Consider the following 20,352-nt stretch of genomic DNA (forward strand, 5'->3'; position numbering starts at 1 on the left):
GAGGGCCCTTACCGAGTCACAGAAGTAATCGGCAATGGAGCCTACCGACTACAAAACCTAGAGGGTAAAGATCTCTCTAACACTTGGAATGTATCTTCCTTAAAGTTATATTGCAGTTAATACCAGGGACATGCTAGTACTCTTTTTTTTACTACCAAGATTTTTTCCACAAGGGTTTTGCTTGGAGAGGTTTTAACAAGGCTAGCCTACCTGGGCCTTTTGAAATCAAGGGTTCTTCAATAAATAAATTTCTTATTTTACCAAATCATTATTTTCTTCATTTCATAGTTCCACTTCATCTATAAAAATATAATGCCGACCTATACTATCATTCCGACCATTAGGATACTATCAACACCGATCATCTACTAAAATCCGATCACTCGGGTACAATCAGTCATTCCGACTGCCAACCTTAAAACGGAATCCGATCACTCGGACATAATCAGTCAATCCGACTGCGGACCTTAAAACGGAACCCAATCACTCGGATACAATCAATGAATCCGATTGCCGACCTTAAAACGGAAATTCAATCAGACAAATATCCGACCTAACTCGGAATCCGATCATTCAACATATCCGATCTAACTTAGAGTCCGATCATTAAACATACCCGATCTAAATCGGAATCCAATCATTCTATCATACAAACATCCGATCTAAATCCGATCATTCAATCAAACAAATGACCGATCTAACTCGGAACCCAGTCATTCAGAATTTACCAATTAATCCATCAAATATCTGATCTTAGTCAGAAACAAAACACTATGATACTATCATAGCCGATTATAATCCAAACCCTACTATTCCGATAGCCGATCTTATTCACAAGCATTGCTGATCACTAAAACACAATACAGTTATTATCATGCCTATGAATCGGCATTCCAAACTTGGCCTACTCAGCCTTTCTATTTTTTCTCAATCAAATTAATGGCATTTCACCAAAAATAAAATAGTCAATCATACACATACCTGCATATATTGGTCGATGACAACATCACCAACCTCACCAGCCAAAGTAACATCGGCTGGTCCTTGACAAACCTCATCTGTTACAGCCATATATGGAAATCTTTCCCCCACAAAGATGACCCATCACTCTGCTCGGCCACGTTATGCAACTTCTTCTGATTCTCATAAAATAAGTTCGGCTCACCTGCTGGAACCTCGTCTCGAAAATCCTCGGACTCATCAGATAAGTCCACCAAATCATGCTTCCTCTTCTTCACCACAACCTTTCTCCTACCTAGCTTAGGCTGGTTAACTTCGCCCACCCCCGCCGCCTTGTCAACCTTAGACGAGGAACCTTCTTTGTCCAAATTTTTACTTTTTACCCTTGACCTCAAAGTCGCCGCAGACACTCCCGGATATTTCCCACCTGAAAAACAAACAGTTACAAAACAAATTGACCTTACTAAAAACAAAAATATCCAAACCCTCACCTAAATAGTCTATAACGGCTTCCCTATTATCCTCCCACTGAAGCAAATCAAACAGCGAAATAAGCTCTTTCCGATCAACAGCCTCGGTTAGATATTCTATGATACACTCATTCCGTGCATTTATAATCTCTAGGCCCAAAATACTCTGCGGCTCCGAACACCACCAGACCGGAAACTTCTCCCCAAAATGCTCGTCCATATAAAAAGGAAACTTCCCCTCAGAATTCTTAACCTTTAGATACATTTCCTTGAAATTTTTGAAAGAGGATTTGTACAGTTTGAACACACCAAAACGAGGAGAACTATTCAAATTCACCCAACCCCCCTTCCAAACCCCTTTTAGCCTGAAATAATGAAAAGAACAACTGCAGCGTTGGTTCCTCTTCCAAAAAATCTATAAGAAACTCAAAAGCTCGAAGAAACGCCCATCCATTAGGATGTAGTTGGGAAGGTGCACAATTTAGCTGCCTTAACACCTGACACTCGAAATCAATAAATGGAAGTCTCACCATCAACTCTTCCAAAACACTCTATACATATAAAAAAACTCAAAACCCTCCCCTCTGTGAAAAACCCTATCACCTGAAGAGCAGGGAAGCAACTCCAACCGAACCCCTGCACCCACCCTAACAATCTTACTACTATCAATATGCTTCACATCATCTTCATCCAAAAACAGAGAAACACGATTCTTCACGTCCTCGTTAACCCAGTCATAGGACCAATCAATCTTCTCTTTTTTCTTCTTTTCAAACCCCATCAAAAACCAACAACAGATAGAAGAAGATGAAGAAAAAAATAAACAAATACAGGAGGAAGAACAGAGGAGTTAGCACATACCTCTCTTACTCATTCTTTGCTCCCAAATGCCTCTGATAAACAAAAAATAAAAGAAAGCCCAAGTGAAACCCCTCAAGACTCCCAAAGTGTTTTAATTAAACACACTTTACCCACATATTTTGATTCCACTACCTTCAGTCAAATCAGTTACATCAAAAACTATAAAACTGCATTGGAAACACGCACACTCTGCAACGTACATTAAATCATTTCTCTCTCATAATCATGACCATCTACACTCCCAATAACTGTTCAATAAAGCACCTTGAACTGGGGGCTACAAGGCATAACCACCCGCCGAACTATCCAGCAACCGACTTATACATTATTTAAAGCTCAACCTGCTTCATTAAACATATTCCCAGGCCAAGCTTGGAGGCTGTGATCCGGCCGTTATAAATCTAACATCATAAATCGGCTTACTCATTCATAACTCGACATTATTCACGTTATTATTCAGAAAGCTGGCGTTATAGTTCGGCATTACAATCATTAATCGGCAATTAACGTCATTAATCGGCCACTTACGTTACAATTCAACTCAACGGACTGTTTTTAATTATGAAACGTCCAACCTGACATCTCACCCTTATTATTGCTCTTTAATACAAGCAATAAATAGAAAGCGTAACCGACTGGCACATAGCCTCCCATAAAAGGTATGATCTCCCATCCTAAAAGGATACAATTTTTTAATTCTCAATACTAACTTAAGCTTCGGAGTGCCTTTGCAGGTACACTCCCCCCCCCCCCGGGTTTCTTGCTCAAAGCTCTACGCGATTGGACACCCTCTTGGAGTAAAGCTTGGATTGTCATAAGGTTTATAGGTCGGCACCGAAGATAATAACTCAGCGTCGACTCCCAGAGACGGAGTTCTCCCCCCAGGTATCCATACAAGAACACAGGTACATTAAAAAAAAAAGAGGTTTCTGAATTCAGAAATGCAGAAACCACTACCAGTCTTTCTCTCTCTCTCTCTCTCTCTCTCTCTCTCTCTCTCTCTCTCTCCCTCCCTTTTCACTCTTGTAGACTCAAAGCTCTTCCATCTCAACTCTTCCTTGAAAACCTAGCCTCTATCGCGCTGCTGTTCGTCTCACCGTCGTTGCCTCATTCGTCGTGGTCATTCGCCAATCCACCTGGTTCGTTATGCTCGAGATGAAGGCGCTCCCCTCGTTTGCCCACGCCAGCGTCTCCAAGTCCTGCTTTGCAGCTCGTGGCCTGTCGTCCGTCCGTCGTGTTTGTCAGCAGTGTTAGGCTTAGTTTGATAAAGTTTTCCCTTTCAAAAGTAGCTTATAAAAGCTAATTTTAAAAATATTGCTTCTTAAAAGTTGTAGCATTTATATTTGATAAATCAAATTAAAAATAGTTTTCAATAAACATAAGCAACAACAATTGCGTTTAGTAAAATAGCTTTTAAAAAATTTAAAAATACTAAAATAAACATAAATGTAAGTATTAAATTTGAAAATTAGTTAACATAGGAGGTTATATTAGATTTTTAAATTTTGAAAAGCACAAGTCAACTTTGAAAAGCTCTTTCGTAGGTGCTTTTAAAAGTAGCTCGATCTTTTAAAAGCTGCAAACACAAGCATATGTTTTTTTATTTACCAAATACAAAATAAGAAGCTTGAGCTTTTAAAAAGCGCAAACACCTCTTCGAAAAGATTTACCAAACCAAGCCTTCGTCGCCAGCTTCCCGTCGACCGCAGCTCTTCCTCAGCTACAAAAAAAAGCATAAAAATCCAGTTTTAAAAACTTATGTTTCATAATGTTAGAATTCAATTTGTCAATTGAGAATTGATTAATCTTAGATACAAATTATGATAATTTAGATTATTCCTTGAATTTTTCATTGAGAGGAATAAATGATTCAAAATCCCTTTTAAGAAATAAAATTTTCGATCGAGATATAAATCAAAAGAGAATGGGATCTCTTAACTTCTAAAGGGTCGGTAGAACAAATCACACATTTACCACTAAATTATACCCACTACTACTACAATACTATTATTACACATAATTAGACCTTTTGTCAAACTGACGTGTCGTAAGGAAACCAACCCAACCAATCAATTAAAAAGAGGGGTAAATCTTTTTTTTTAATTCCAATAAATTAGAGTTATCTGAAATTCTTGGAATTAGTCTCTGAGCTTAGCCATCTGGCTGCAGCACAAAAAAAAAAAAACTCTACAAAAAGTAGAATGAGAACAAAAAAAGATATAGAATAAATATAAAAATATTATTCTAATATAAACATGAATAGAAATATAAACATAGAATGAAATTATTATGTTAATTCATTGAATTGAGTTTGTACGATCATAATATTTTGGTTGATATAATATTCTAAATTTAGATGATATTTTAAGGTTTATATTAGATTATAATTATGTTTTAGTGTGTTTAGTTATATTTTATTTATTATTTTATTATAAAATAATTATTCTGGTTGAACCATAATAAAACCATTAGACCAATAAACTAATGAATAGTAACTAAACGGTTCCATATCCGGTGTGATTTTCACAACCATGCCATTTTTACTTCACTCTCCTTAGAGAGTCAAACACGCCGTATTTGTTGGTTCTCCATGGTTTCTCCATTCTCTTATGTGCTAGCTGGAGCTCATCGCTGACTTGCCTCTCCTTCCTCCGCACCGCCAGTCTTTGCTCTCCTTCCTCCGTCTTTGCTCCTCAGTGCTGTGTGCTCCGCCCACTCTACATCCTCCAATTGCATCGTTTGTTTCCGCTCCGCTGCAGGCTGTACTCGTGCTTCCCCTCCACTCCAGGCTGAAGCTCCGAAGCTGCTTCGTCGCTTACTTCTGTAGGTGAGTTTTTTTCCAGTTATTATTTATTAATTTTTATGCTTAGTTTATTAGTTTTAATTTAGATTTAGATAAGTTGTTTATGTTAAGTTGATGCTAATTAGATAGATTGATGATTAGATTTACATATTAGATGATAGGTTCTGTGACTCTGAATCTGTTTAGATTATTGGGTTAGATGATTATTTATATCGCTTCTTTTAAGAAATATTTATGCTAGAAAAAGTCTAGGGGACCAGCAATTTTATTAAATTCTGGCCAGCATATAACCAGCAAAGAAAAGTGAGCCATTAGATGAAATCCTACACCAATCTCACACCATTAAAACCATCTTGATGGCTATTTGATGGCTACAAATTACAAAAATTGCTGGCCCCCTAGCATTCCTCTTTATGCTAATATGATCATATTGTTTGATTTTTTATTCCTTTTCCTTGATTCTTATTTCTAACTCATGGGCCTCAGTTGTTTGTTAAAAAGTTATGGAATTTACTGCAAGTTTTGTTAATGATGATAAGCCTGTCGTGAATTCATGTTATTGTTAAATCATACACTGGTGTGGATTTTCAAACCACAACTTACCGACAAGTATATCGAGTCGTATCAAGTAATAAACTCAGGTGAATGAATGTCGATCCCACGAAAATTAATGGACTAAGCAAGCAATTATTGATTAGCTATTCTAGTTAGACATATTGAAATGAGAGTTTTAAGAAATAACATAAAAGACAGTAAATTAAGAAAAGCGAGTGGTTGAGAAAATGACATGAGAATAGAGTTAAAGTTTTGGATATATTTAAATGTCACAGCCCAAAATGAGCCATGACTGGTGCTAAGGGAAATTATCCCCTAACAAGCCTAACAGATTCGAATATAAGGTAAACAAGAAGGTTACAAATGTTTTGAATAAATTTACACTTTCTAGAATAAATAATTTCATGTTTTAAATAAAAATAAAATAAATAAATATAAATGAATCCTACCTGTGACATATGGAGCGGATGACATCTAAGAACTTAACAAATAATAGATATCCATTGCAGATCATTACTCTCGAATAGAAAGGCTCACATAAGCAAGTATTTATTCCTGAAAAATAATTTTAGAAAAACGGAGTGAGTTTTGTAACCCAGTGACTAGACAGTACATCTATAAGTTACATGAGACCATATAAACATTATTATAACAATAATTTTAGTTAGAAAAATAATAATTTATATGAATAAGTGAATCAACAAGGGAGTTCTCACACAGAAATCAAATCAAAAGTCCACACTTGGGCGGCTTCACCTCTATGGGTAGCTCTTTCCTCTTGTGTGTCCTAACAAAATAACAGATCTAACGTGTGGCCTACAAGTTAGGCTAGCAACACCCCTATTAGTTGGAGTCTGAGTTAGATGCATCTAAATTAACGTCATAACCGCCGTTAACTACGGTTTTCTAATACGAGCCTTCGAAACCAATTCAAAACATATAATTTCAAATACAACAATTATTTTCTCTTTCGAATATATAAGGTATCGAATCAAATCAAATCAAATAATACTATCTCATCAGAAATCTTTTTCAATCATACTTTTTAAGAGATTTCAAATATATTTCACAATTTTTAAAGTAAGTGAGTACCAACAATTATTTCAATGCTTCAAAAACATATTTTCAAGTAAAATCAAACATTTTAGAATAATACAAAATTTCCTCAAAAATATATATAGTCTCATGTATAGTTCCGAAAGTATAAACTTCATAAAAACGAATTATTTAATTCTAAAAAATCAATTATTCTAATCCATTTGAAATTATTCAAAGCAAATATAGCTATAATTCAAAGATCATAATAGATATATGTCAAAATAATTATAAATGCACAATCAAACAACTATAAATATAAAGCCTACTCACAATATGGTCCTAAGGGACCGAAGAGGCCGAACCCGGAGTGCGAAATTAAAAGGTGAGAAAAGTTAAAGTAGAATGGAACGGAAGAGCACAGAATTTAGACCAAGGCAATGGCAACAACTTCAATTCTCACAACAGCGATAATGACCACAACACCAGGCAGTAATTTCAAATCGAATACAGAGACAAAGGAAGATAAAATTCTGGAAAATCCAAAACAGAACAAAGACAAAAATAAATCAAAACAAGAACAAGGTAGAGAAATGAAATGGTGGCAGAGATAAGGTGAAAATAGAACAGACTAAAGGAAGAAGCTAGACCAGAACAGTGGCAAAGTAGTGTTGCCGGTGAGTTTGGAAGCTCCGACGTGTTTTCTGGCGACGGTAGCGCCGTTCCTGGCGACTAGAGGCGCGGCGACGAGTCTCCCTCTCCCCCGGCGAGTTCTTCCTCCCCCCTCTGTTCGTGTATAGTCATCTCTCTCTCTCTCTCTCTCTCTCTCTCTCTCTCTCTCTCTCTCTCTCTCTCTCTCTTCCCGAAAACTCAACGGTGGCAGCGGCGGCACAGCAGTTCGGCGACGAGGTCTCCATCGGCAAAGACGGATCGGCGATGGGAAAAGCATGGCGGCAACGGATCTGACGATGATGAGACTGACCGCGTCCTTCTCAGCGACCGTGATAGCGGCACGACGAAACACTAACGGCAGCGACACTCCTCTAACTTCCTTCAACTCGCAGACTCCCTCTTTCTCTTGGGTTGACGTCGATGGCGACTTGGCAGCGACAGAACTTCGGTGTCGAGGCATGGAGGCAGCAGCCCTTTCTGCCATTCTCTCTTTTTTTCTGTATGGGTGTATTTGTGTATGGTGTGAGTTTTGAAAAGAAGGGGGGCTGTGGTTGATGAGGAAGAGTGGAAGTTGTTTAGTAATTTAGGGTTAGGGTTGGGTATGAGGAATAAGGGTAATTGTTCCGGGGGTTACCTGAAACTGGAGGTCAATATCGGATGAGATCTTCTGTACTGGTCGGAGATGGCGTGTCCGGCTGGCTGGTGGCGGCCAGAGCTGTTGTGTCCGACTTGTTGGACTTGCTGCACTGCTGATCCTTGGCCACTGGAGGGTGGGGGGTACCTGCAAGAGACTCCGATGCTTAAGTTAGCACGGGTATTAAGCAGGTTTTTAGTAGAATCAGAGTATGAGTTATACCTGGGTGCTGCAGTGTGTTTATAGTGGTTGTAGAGTGACCTTTCTAGATAAGATAAGTTAGTTATCTTATCTTATCTTTATCTTTGAGGTCAGCTTATCTTTAAGGGAACCGCCCTTATCTCTATAGGCTTGGACGGCCTTTGGATTTGGGTTGTGTTCCTCTATTTGGGCCCTTTATTGGGCTTTTCTGTCGATTTGGCCGACCTCTTTGAGAAGAGGTCGGATAGCCTGACTTGAAGAGGTCGGTTGCTTTGTCACCGATCATCCCGGGTCGGATAGCTCAACCCAGGGTATGAACAGTGCCCCTGCTCGAGCTCAGTCTTTCTTTTGGAGGTTGAGTCTTGGTTTTAGGACTTCGATCCTTCTCGGGTGAAGCCGAACTCGAGCATTTTGTCGACTTCCTCTTTTGTAGAACCTTTTTGAATGTAGAACGTTTTCCTCTAAAAGTGCGCGCTTTTGTATTAGCGCCTTGTTATGGGGAACATGCGAGGGTTTAATGCCCCAATTAATTTGGCATTAATTGCCCCGTTTTCCTTAACTTCTTTATTTTTGAACTTTACACTCAGGAAATGGTTTCTCTTCTTCACTCTTTCTTCGTAACTTCTCCCTTTACTCTCTCGCTTTCTGTTTCTGGCTTTGAGTCCATAGCTCCTTCCTACGACGCTTGCTTTGTTGCTATTTTCGTGGAAGATGGGTGATTCTGGATTTCGCCTTCCGTTTTTCTGCTTTCTTTTGCAGCTTTTCTCCCATTTTCCAGGTTTGGTTCTTCTTCCTTCCTTCCTTTATGCCATTTATTTTGAGAAAATTTTGATTTTGGCTGGAGAAAGTTTGGATCTTTCTGCCTTTGCTTATGCCTGATCGTGGTGTGTTCTATAGTTTCTTTGCCTCTTTGCATGATTTTTCGCTTTTCCTGTTGCTAGTGCTTTTGGTTTCAAAGCTTTGAGTGATAATTTTGTTTTATCCTAAAAAAGGAAGTATCTTTGACGCTTTCTACTTGTCGTGCTTCGATGTTTGGGGATGCATGCTTGTTCTTTACTGATAGACTGTAGGAAGATAGTGGTTTTGATGACTTTCTGTGCTTTTTGCGTTTTGTCTTTCTCCTATAAAAATGATCGCTGTTTGAGGTCTTCTATTCTTGTTTGAGAGATGCTGGAATGTAAGCGGTAGTTTTTTCCTGAAACGGTGCTTTGTTACTGCCTCCAAAGGATGCCCCAGGACTTTGGTTTGAGTCTTGGGGTTTTCTTTTCCTTTTGTTCTTCTGTATCATATTTAGTCGAGTTGTTTCACCCTTTGTCTGAGATGCTTTTTAGTAATCCATTCTTCTTTTCTTATTGTAGGATTAGTTGGTCTCATGTCTTCTCGCAATAACGTTGTAGAGATGTCTTCCCAGGTTCCTGAGGGCATGGCCGATTGGGTGGACTCAATGGTTCTTATGTGTGTCTCTTTGGTTGATTCCGAGTTTTGTGCGCAGCTTAGGCAGTTTCATAGGGTCTGTAGCAGTGCAGGTGATGAAAAGAATTATGAACTTGTCCCTCCCTCTTCTGAAGAGAGAGTTTGTTTCTCTACTCGGGTTGTTAGAGATCGCCCTTATTTCCATGCTTATGACTTCTTCTTTGGTCAGCTGGGTATCACCCTCCCTTTTACTGAATTTGAGACCAACCTGTTATGGTCCTGTAATGTTGCTCCCTCTCAACTTCACCCTAATTCCTGGGGTTTCATGAAAATTTTTCAATTGTTGTGTGATGGTTTCGGTATTCCTGCCTTGCAATCTCTCTTCTTCTATCTATTTGTTTTGACGAAGCCTGGAGTAGTAAAAAAGAAGGCAGCTTGGGTCTCCTTTCGATCTTCCCAGGGGAAGAAGGTCTTCTCCATGTTTGACGAATCGTTTCGCGATTTTAAAAATTACTTTTTCAAGGTCCGAGCTGTTGAAGGAGCTCGACCCTTTTTTCTGGATGAAAATGATGAGCCCGCCTTTCCCTTGGAATAGCAAAAAGATGTGAGAATGTCCAAATACACGTGGGAGATGTTGGATAAAACTGAGCGAGCTTTTGTGACCGTCTTAGAAGAACACTGGGGTCAATCTCCCCATCTTGATACAAAAAAATTTTTAACCAATCCTTCTCTTCTTCAAACCGAGCTGGGTATTTTGCGTTCCTGATTTTCCCCTTATTATCTGTTTATTTTGCTTGTAAATTCCTTTCCGACCTGCAGCTTAATTTCTTACTGTTGTGTTTTATTTGCAGAGGCAATGAAGAATAATGAATCCATGAAGACTTTTAAAAGAGCACAGAAGGCGACTGCTGCTAAAAACATCTCGACCAAGGCGGCCGGGGAGGGATCTTCCCAAGTGCGTGTGAAACCGTCCATGCCGAGTTCTCCTGGGGCGAGGAAGGTGATTCCCACTCCCCGAGTTCATCTGGCTGACCCTCCACCAACATCTGCCACTCCTTCTGGCGATCCTCCCAATAAGAAACAAAAAATGGCTGAGCCTTTCAACTTTGATGCTCCCGACTTCAATGCGATCGAATTCGTGGATCAGCTGATCGGTCCCTACGGTGCTCTTCCTATGGACGATGTGTCTATCCTTCGCCATCTGGAATTTATGGCCCGAAACAGTGTAAAAATGGCGTATATGAGGGCTGCTTTGTACCGAACTGCTCAGAATATTCCTCTCCATGCCACCAAAGAGTTTATGGAGGAGGCGAAGCAGGAGTTCGACCGGATGAAGGGCCTTAAAGAGGAGCTTGAGGTAAAGGTTGCCAAGTTGGATAAGGATTTGGAGAACGAGAAGGCGAATTCTCTTGCTTTGGCAGCTTCTGTGCGGCTGGCCGAGGACACGGCACTGGTGCATAAGGATAGCTACGTTACGTCTTATCGGGAGGTGATGCGTCTGAGGGGGGAGCTGGAGAGTGCCCGAGAAGATTACTCTGAGCTTCAGGGTCATCTCGTTGGCAGTGTGACTGCTGCTTACGAGAACCTGAAGGAACAAGTTCGGGTTATTGCTCCCGAGGCCGACCTTACTTTCTTCAGCCTAGATAACGTTGTCAGGGATGGCAAGATTGTCCTTGATGACGAGGATGATGATGTTGAACCTCCCCCTGTGTCCTCTGCCAAAGTGTCGACTTCTTCAGCTCCTCCGGTTGTAGTCGATCCGGATTGCCAGATTCTGAACCGGGAGGATGGAACTGTAGATGCTGTGCCTATTCAGACTCGCCCTCCTTCTCCCCCTAATGATGCTGCCAAGAAGGCTCCCAATATTTGCTGATTTCTCTCTGAACATTTGTGTAGCTGGCCTGGCTTGTGGGCTTTTAAACTCTTTATTGTTTTGTTAACTGCTGACACTTTCTAGTCGCTTGCCTAGCAACTTTTATTTTGAAAAACAAAGGTAGCTTTCCTCCTTTTTGAGGTAGATTTTGGTGGCCTCTGAAGCTTTCTAACTTTTGTAGATTATATCACGCTTTTTTGCATTTAACTTGGTATCTCTTCTGGTTATTGAGAGTGTTGGAATCTTGCGGCTCGGCCTCTTTGGATTGCTTTGTACTTATTGTTTGTAGCTTGGATCCTTTGAGGTTGTGGCTGTGTGGGTCCAACTTGTTTTTCGATTTTCTCGCTTTTGCTTGTATCTTTAGCACTTTCATAACCGATTTCTTTACGTTAGTCCTCTTTCCAGTTATTTTTGTAGTCCTCTTTTTTGAATCTTTGCCATATCTCTTTTTAAGGACTACTTTTATAACTTGGTTTTTGTAGGAAGCCGACTTCTTTACGTCGTTCTCTTCTAAGTTATTTTTGTAATCCTCTTTCTTGGACCTTTGTCAGGTCTCTTTCAGGGATTACTTTTATAACTTGTTTTGTAGGAGGCCGACTTCTTTACGTCGTCCTCTTCTAAGTTATTTTTGTAATCCTCTTTCTTGGACCTTTGTCAGGTCTCTTTCAGGGATTTTTATAACTTGTTTTGTAGGAGGCCGACTTCTTTACGTCGTCCTCTTCTAAGTTATTTTTGTAATCCTCTTTCTTGGACCTTTGTCAGGTCTCTTTCAGGGATTACTTTTATAACTTGTTCATTGTAGGAAACCGACTTCGTTATGTCGGTCTCTTCCAAGTTATTTTTGTAATCCTCTTTCTTGGACCTTTGTCAGGTCTCTTTCAGGGATTACTTCTATAACTTTTTCATTTTGGGCTGACTTTGTTATGTCGGGCCCTTCTAAGTTAAAGTAATCCTCTTTAATAGGATTGGCCAGACCTCTTTCCAGGGTTTACTTGTAACTTGGGTTGACTTGGTCCGACTTCTTTATGTCGGCCAGTCTTTAAGTTATTATTTAGCAATCCATAAGACCTCGTCAGGTTCTTTTTCGGATCACTTTCGATAACTTCTTACATTATTCTGTGTTCATCTTTGCCGATTTGTAGAAGGTGGTTGCTATCTTTAGATCGTCTTTTAGGTGAATCGCGTTTTCACCTTTATCAGACGATTGTCTTTATCGTGATCGTGCAGTGAAGTTGCTTTTCACTTTATGACGATCTGTTGCTTTATAATCGGACGATGAATGCTTCAGATTAATGCGTCTTGAAAACTTGTAGAATATCTAAAATATATTTTATTTAAAGGAAAGTGCAAATATATACATGTGGGAATTTTTCATCCCTTTAAGTCGGATAGTGTCTGAGTCTCAACTTGGTGCCTCATTAAAAAATCTTTTCAGGAAAAAGAGTGCATCCAGTAGTGAGATCTTTACTTTTTCTAGCTGTAGTACCTTCTTAGGTTGCAGGCGTGCCATGATCTGGGAAGCTCTCGTCCATCGAGTTCGGACAGTTTGTAGTAGCCCTTCCCAAGTACTTCTAGGACTCGGTAGGGTCCTTTCTAGTTTGCTGCCAACTTTCCTTCTCCTGGTCGAGTTGTTCTAATATCATTTCGAATTAGGATGAGATCATTTTCGGCGAAACTTCTCGGCACTACCCTTTGATTATATCTGGAAGCCATTCGACGCTTTAGTGCTTCTTCCCTGATCCGAGCTCTTTCTTGGATTTCAGGTAGTAGGTCGAGCTCTTCCCTTTGAAGTTGGGAATTTGCTCCCTCATTGTAATGAACCACTCTAGGCGATCCTTCCTCAATCTCTATTGAAATCATTGCCTCTATTCCGTATGCTAATCGAAAGGGGGATTCCTTTGTGGTGGAGTGTGGCGTCGTTCGATACGCCCATAGAACTTGTGGAAGCTCTTCTGCCCAAGCTCCCTTTGCATCTTGTAATCTCCGTTTTAACCCGGCCAATATGACTTTGTTGGCAGCTTCAGCCTGTCCATTGGCTTGCGGATGTTCTACGGAGGTGTACTGGTGCTTTATGTTTAAGTCGGCTACTAACTTTCTGAAGCCTGCATCTGTGAATTGAGTGCCATTGTCTGTGGTGATGGAGTGTGGAACCCCGAACCTTGTGACAATATTTCTATATAGGAATTTCTGGCTTCTTTGAGCAGTGGCGTTGGCTAGGGGCTCTGCCTCGATCCACTTTGTGAAATAGTCTACCCCTACTATGAGGAATTTAACTTGTCCTGATCCCTAGGGGAAAGGTCCGAGAAGATCAAGTCCCCATTTTGCAAACGGCCAAGGCGAAGTTACACTGATGAGCTCTTCTGGCGGGGCGATGTGAAAGTTGGAATGTTTCTGACATGGTGGGCATGTCTTTACAAATTTTGTAGCTTCTTTCTGTAGAGTTGGCCAATAAAATCCCGCCCGGAGTACTTTTTTGGCGAGAGCTCGTGCTCCGAGATGATTGCCGCAAATGCCGCCGTGTACTTCTTCTAGCACTTCCTTTGTGTTGTTGGTCGGCACACATTTTAGTAATGGTATTGAGATCCCTCTTTTGTTCAGGATGTTGTTTATGATAGTGTAGTACTGTGCCTCCCTTTTTAACCTCTTTGCCTCCTTTTCTTCTGCGGGGAGTGTTTCTGTTTTGAGGTAGTTAATTATGGGGTCATCCATCCTTGGTCCTGACTTGTTACGGCTAGAACTTTTTCCTCTTCCGAGATTGACGGGTTCTGTAGCATTTCCTGGATGAGGCTTCTATTGTTGCCTCCTGGTTTGGTGCTGGCTAGTTTCGAGAGTGCGTCAGCTCAGGTATTTTGTTCGCGGGGTATGTGGCAGATCTTATATTCCCCGAGTTGTCTGAGCTGTTCTTTGGTTTTATCCAAATACTTTTTCATGGTGGGATCTTTGGCTTGGTAGCTCCCTGTTATCTGTGAGGTGACTACTTGTGAATCACTGTAAATGTTGAGTTTTTGAGCTCCAACCTCTTTAGCCAGCTTCAAACCAGCTAATAATGCTTTATATTCCGCCTGATTGTTTGAGGCCGGGAACCCGAATTTAAGGGAGAGCTCAACTTGAGTTCCTTGGTTGCTTTCTATTATCATACCTGCACCGCTTCCAATCTTATTTGAAGAACCGTCCACATAGAGATTCCATTCTGTGGGAATTTCTGGGGCATCTGTGAATTCTGCGATGAAGTCGGCCAGATACTGTGATTTGATGGCCGTCCGAGCTTCATATTGGAGGTCGAACTCGGATAACTCGACTGCCCATTGTAAAATTCTGCCTGCTAAATCTGTTTTCTGTAATATTCCTTTTATGGGCTGGTTAGTTCGAAACTTAATTGTGTGAGCCTGGAAGTACGGACGAAGTCGTCGAGATGTTAGAACGAGAGTATAGGCAAACTTTTCTAATTTCTGGTAGTTCAACTCGGATCCCTGTAGCGCTTTACTAATGAAGTAGACGGGTTGTTGCCCACTTTCGTCTTCTCTGACTAGTGCTGAGGCTATTGCCCGGCTTTCTACTGCGAGATATAATATGAGCGGTTCTCCTTTTCGTGGCCGAGATAGGATAGGTGGCCGTCCTAAGAAATCCTTGAAGTCTTGGAAGGCTTGTTCACATTCTGTTGTCCATTCGAACTGCTTTCCCTTTCTTAAAGTAGCATAGAAGGGGAGAGATCTTATCGCTGATCCTGCTAAGAACCTGGTTAGGGCGGCCAATCTCCCGTTGAGTTGCTGTACTTCTTTGACACAGGTTGGGCTTTTCATGTTGAGTATGGCTTGACATTTATCCGGATTTGCTTCAATTCCTCTTTGTGTGAGCATGAAACCTAAAAATTTGCCCGCTTCTACTGCAAAGGTGCATTTTGCGGGATTGAGTCGCATGTCATGCTTCCTTATAGTGTCAAACACTTGAGCCAGGTCGGATAACAATGTCTCTTCACTTTGTGTCTTTATCAACATGTCGTCCACATAGACTTCCATGATTTTCCCGATGTGATCTGAGAAGACTTTATTCATTAGCCTTTGATAAGTAGCTCCCGCATTCTTGAGACCGAAAGGCATCACAATGTAGCAGTAGTTTGCTTTCGGCGTTAAAAATGAGGTCTTTTCTTGATCTAGTGGATACATAGGGATTTGGTTGTATCCCGAATATGCGTCCATAAACGAGAGGTATCTATATCCGGAGGAAGCATCGACCAGAGCGTCGATACTTGGGAGTGGGTAAGGATCTTTTGGGCAGGCTTTATTGAGATCGGTGTAATCGGTGCAAATTCGCCACTTCCCATTTGATTTTCTCACCAAGACGACGTTGGCTAGCCATAGTGGGTACTTGACCTCTCTTATGAATCCTGCCTCTAGTAATGCTTGTACCTGTTCTTCCACAGCTTGGGATCGCTCTGGCCCAAGTTTTCTTCGTCTTTGCTGTACCGGCCGAGATCCTGGATAGACCGCCAACTTGTGGCACATTAGCTTGGGGTCTATGCCTGGCATGTCTGCGGCTTTTCATGCGAAGAGATCGACATTATCTCATAAAAATTGTACCAGTAATTCTTTTGAGTCTCCTCTCAGGATCGTGCCGATATTAGTCGTTTTGTCCGAGGTGTCTCCGATCTGAACCTTCTCTATCTCACCTTCTGGTTGCGGACGGAGCTCTTCTCGTCTCTGAACTCCGCCAAACTCAATTGTGTGGAATTCTTCTCCTCTGCCTCTGAGGTTTAGACTTTCGTTATAACAGCAGCCTGCCATCTTTTGATCTGCTTTTATTTTGGCTATCCCCTCTGTAGTTGGGAATTTCATGCATAGATGTGGAGTCGAGACTATTGCCCCGAGTTGATTTAGTGTGGTCCGACCTATTAGAGCATTGTATGCTGAACTCACGTCGACCACAATGTAGTCTATTTTGAGTGTTCTGGATTGGTTCCCTTTTTCCGAAGGTTGTATGTAGTGATACGTATCCTAATGGTTGTACCGGGGTTCTCCCAGTCCGAACAGACTGTTCGGGTATCCCCTAAGCTCTTTGTCTTCTAGGCCGAGCTTGTCGAAGGCAGTTTTGAATAAGATGTCGGCGGAGCTCCCTTGGTCTATTAATGTGCGGTGCAGATTGGCGTTTGCCAGTATGATGGTGATGACCATGGGGTCGTCGTGTCCCGAGATGATACCGGATGTGTCCTCTTTAGTGAATGTGATTGCAGGGATGTCGGGTGTTTCTTCCTTTCCCTCGACATGATATACTTCTTTGAGATATCTTTTACGGGATGACTTGGAGATTCCTCCCCCTGCGAATCCGCCGTGTATCATGTGGACGTGTCTTTCCGGTGTACGAGGTGATCGCGCCGTTCGTCCAATATCTTCGTCCCTTCATCTCTTTCTTTGGTCGTCATCTCGGGTGGCTAGAAACCGATCTAGTTTCCCTTCCCTCACCAATTTTTCTATGATGTTTTTTAGATCGAAGCACTCGTTGGTGGAGTGCCCTCGCACTCGATGATATTCGCAATATTCATTCCGGTTTCCTCCTCCTCTTTTGCCTTTGAGTGGTCGAGCTGGGGGTATTTTCTCCGTATGTCAGACTTCTTTATATACGTCGACTAAGGATGCCCTGAGAGGGGTGTAATTGTGGTATTTTTTTATTTTCTCTCCTTGTCGATCTTATTTCCTTTTAGATTCCTTGTCTTTATCTCGGTAGGGGACCCCGGATTTTGAGGTTTCTCCTAACCGAGCATTTTCTTCCATGTTGATGTATTTTTCTGCTCGCTCCTGCACTTCGTCTAAGGAGGTAGGATACTTCTTTGATATGGATTGGCTAAAAGGTTCTTCTCGTAGGCCATTGATGAGTCCCATGATGGCGGCTTCTGTTGGCAAGCTTTGTATGTCCAATCATGTTTTGTTGAATCTTTCCATGTAGTTGCGGAGGCTCTCCCGATCTCCTTGCTTGATCCCTAGTAAACTGGGGGCGTGTTTGGTCTTATCTTTTTGGATGGAGAATCTGGCTAGGAATTTTTTGGCCAGGTCGTCAAAGTTTGAGATGGACTTTGGAGGTAGGTTGTCGAACCATCTGATTGCTGTCTTCGTGAGAGTTGTTGGAAAAGCTTTGCAACGAACGGCGTCTGAGGCGTCGCTGAGGTACATTCTACTTCTGAAATTGCTGAGATGATGGTTGGGATCTGTGGTACCATCATACAAAATCATATCCGGGAGTTTGAAGTCTTTGGGAATTTTTGGTTTTCATGATTTCCCTAGTGAATGGATCTTGCTCTTTGTGTGAACTTTCCTCGGGAGTGGTCCGAGGGGTTTTTGATTTGAGATCGGCTTCTAATTGTAGGAGTATATCTTCCAATTCTCGTCGCCGCCGTACCTCTCTTTGTAGATCCTTTCCGACCTCTCGTTGTTGTTGGGTTTCTTTTTCAAGTTGCTTTAAGCGGTCTTGAAGTGCTTCTATTACCCCTGGATTTGATGAGTTTTTGTCCCCGTTGGATTCCAGAGCATCCTTTAGCGTAGTGTCCGCATTCTTGTGCGGTGTTCTGTTTTCCAGATCTGAATCGTGGTCGTTGTAGTATAGTGGTGAGTATTCCCGCCTGTCACGCGGGTGACCCGGGTTCGATCCCCGGCAACGGCGCCAATATTCCGGGGGTTACCTGAAACTGGAGGTCGATCTCGGATGAGATCTTCTGTACTGGTTGGAGATGGCGTGTCCGGCTGGCTGGTGGCGGCCGGAGCTGTTGTGTCCGACTTGTTGGACTTGCTGCACTGCTGATCCTTGGCCACCGGAGGGTGGGGGGTACCTGCAAGAGACTCCGATGCTTAAGTTAGCACGGGTATTAAGCAGGCTTTTAGTAGAATCAGAGTATGAGTTATACCTGGGTGCTCCAGTGTGTTTATAGTGGTTGTAGAGTGACCTTTCTAGATAAGATAAGTTAGTTATCTTATCTTATCTTTATCTTTGAGGTCAGCTTATCTTTAAGGGAACCGCCCTTATCTCTATAGGCTTGGACGGCCTTTGGATTTGGGTCGTGTTCCTCTATTTGGGCCCTTTATTGGGCTTTCCTGTCGATTTGGCCGACCTCTTTGAGAAGATGTCGGATAGCCTGACCTGAAGAGGTCGGTCGCTTTGTCGCCGATCATCCCGGATCGGATAGCTCGACCCAAGGTATGAACAGTAATGTTGTTATTTTGATAAAATTAAAGGGTAGGATAGTAATAATAGAAAAAAGAAGCTTGGGACATTACATTAAATGTCCGGATTAATATTCAATGTCAACTACCTTGATCATGCAAAGATTAATTTATGGCAATCCCTAAGTGCTTGAATTCTTATTCTTAGGCAATTCAATATACTCTAATCCAACCAACCGTCAATTCCTTGATCAATCAATTGTACTAGAGGGTTAAGTGCAATTTCTGATTTATAAGTCACACAAACCCTAAGAACAGTTATATGTAACGTACCGCATTAAGTCCAGATAATTAAAAAGTTGTGAGAAAGTGGTTTCAAGCTGTAATTCTAATGATATATCTTTTCCAAGATTCAAGAGAGTTCAAGTCAGATTAGAATTATTTTCCAATACTCACTAATCCATAGGATGAAGAACGAAACCAATTCTTAAACATGAATCAATGTATTAATCAAAAGTAGAAGAACAAATAATTATTAATCTATCAAAGTAAACAGAGCTCCTAACTTTAACAATGGAGGTTTAGTGGCTCATTGTACAGAGAAAACCCTAGGAGAGAAAGACTGCAAATTGCGGAATGAAAAATTAGGAGAAGAGAGCCCCCGCGAGGGCGAATCTCTATCCTTTTTATAGTCCTCAATGAAATTGATTTGAAACTTAAATCAAAGCCTAACAAATCTTTTCAAATTAGTTATTTGATTTGAAACCAAAATCTAAATCCTTCCGTTGATTCTTGTTGCACACGTGGTCCCCATTCTGATTCACGCTATCAGTGCTAAGCGCCAGGTACTGGGCGTTTAATGCCACCCATACAGTGAGCTTTGCATGCGAACCAAAGGCCCTGGCGCTAAACGCCGGTGTTTGGACGTTTAGCGCCACTAGTCCAAAAACTTTTGCACATTTTACGAAGCTGTCGATGCTAAATATCGAGTCGTGGCGTTTAACTGCCACCTGTCCAGAGAGAAATTGGTCTTGTTAAGCTCTTGCAGTTGTGCGTACGCATGACTTCCTTCGTTGCTCCAGTGATGCGTATGCTTGCAATTGCATGATGCGTACATATGAGCTTCTTTTGCTTCTTCATGCAATTTTCACCAATTCTTTATCCAATTGCTACCTGTAATCAACAAATAATCACAGAAATTCAAAGTAGCATCTAATGGAGTATAATCCACTAAAATACTCTAACAAATTAACAGAATGCTATATAATTCATACAGAAAAGATACTAATGATGCTCACGCATCACACACATGCTGATTGTATTGATGTTTTAATCAAATCACACACTTAGCATCTTGTTTAATTTGTTCAAATGTTGCGAGATTGAAAATGGTTGGAAATAAGTTGGGATTTTCTCAACAAGAAGCCTTTATCACAGAATTTAAGTTTGTTGTGTTGCTTAAAACAGAAAAGAAGCTGAGATTTTGCTTTATCATGTTGTGGCTAACTGCTTATTACTACTTTTGTTTTCACTTGTAATTTGAAGTCACGGTTGTTTCGTCTCTGTTTTAAGTCCTCAATCTGTATTGGATCGAGTGATTAGGAAATTTGTTAATTGTTATAATTAGGAGTAACAACATTTTTTAATTAATTTGCTTTCTAATAAATTCCAGGTTCATTTATGAATTATTGACACTTTTTTCTATATATATGATTGCTGCCTAATTTCTA

General features: G+C 41.1%; 1 non-coding gene across 1 annotated transcript; it reads left to right on the forward strand.

Moving 5' to 3' along the window:
- The first annotated feature begins 18,053 nt into the window (after window positions 1–18,053).
- Window positions 18,054–18,125, forward strand: TRNAD-GUC (transfer RNA aspartic acid (anticodon GUC)). Its single transcript has one exon. It is a non-coding gene; the product is annotated as a tRNA-Asp (tRNA).
- The last annotated feature ends 2,227 nt before the right edge of the window (window positions 18,126–20,352 follow it).

This window comes from Arachis ipaensis, chromosome B1 (genome assembly GCF_059453495.1).
Source record: "Arachis ipaensis isolate K30076 ecotype BB chromosome B1, ASM5945349v1, whole genome shotgun sequence".
Classification (NCBI taxonomy): Eukaryota; Viridiplantae; Streptophyta; class Magnoliopsida; order Fabales; family Fabaceae; genus Arachis; species Arachis ipaensis.